The sequence below is a fragment of the Antrostomus carolinensis genome, unplaced genomic scaffold (genome assembly GCF_000700745.2).
Source record: "Antrostomus carolinensis isolate BGI_N321 unplaced genomic scaffold, ASM70074v2 scaffold4201, whole genome shotgun sequence".
Lineage (NCBI taxonomy): Eukaryota > Metazoa > Chordata > Aves > Caprimulgiformes > Caprimulgidae > Antrostomus > Antrostomus carolinensis.
In genome coordinates, this window is record NW_010294695.1 from 1 (window position 1) to 519 (window position 519).

Genomic DNA, 519 nt, shown 5'->3' on the forward strand with positions numbered 1-519 from the left:
CCCTTCCAACACAAACCATTCTATGATTTTAAGTCAGACTAAATTTACTCTTTTTGAATTTTGAATTCCTTGGTGTGCATTAAGAAGAGTGTGACCAGCAGGTCAAGGGAGGTTCTCCTCCGTCTCTACTGCGCCCTAGTGAGGCCACATCTGGAGTATTGTGTCCATTTCTGGGCTCCCCAGTTCAGGAAAGAGCAGAAACTACTGGAGAGAGTCCAGTGGAGGGCAACGAAGATGATGAGGGGACTGAAGCTTGTATCTTATGAGGAGAGGCTGAGAGACCTGGGTCTGTTTAGCCTGGAGAGGAGAAGACTGAGAGGGGATCTTATCAGTGGTTATAAGTTCCTAAAGGGTGGGTGTCAGAGAGAAAGGGGGAGAGAGGATGAGGCCAGACTCTTTTCAGTGGTGTTCAGTGACAGGACAAGGGGCAACAGGCACAAACTGGAACAGAGGAAGTTCCACCTGAAGATGAGGAAAAACTTCTTTACAGTGAGGGTGACAGAGCACTGGAACAGGCTG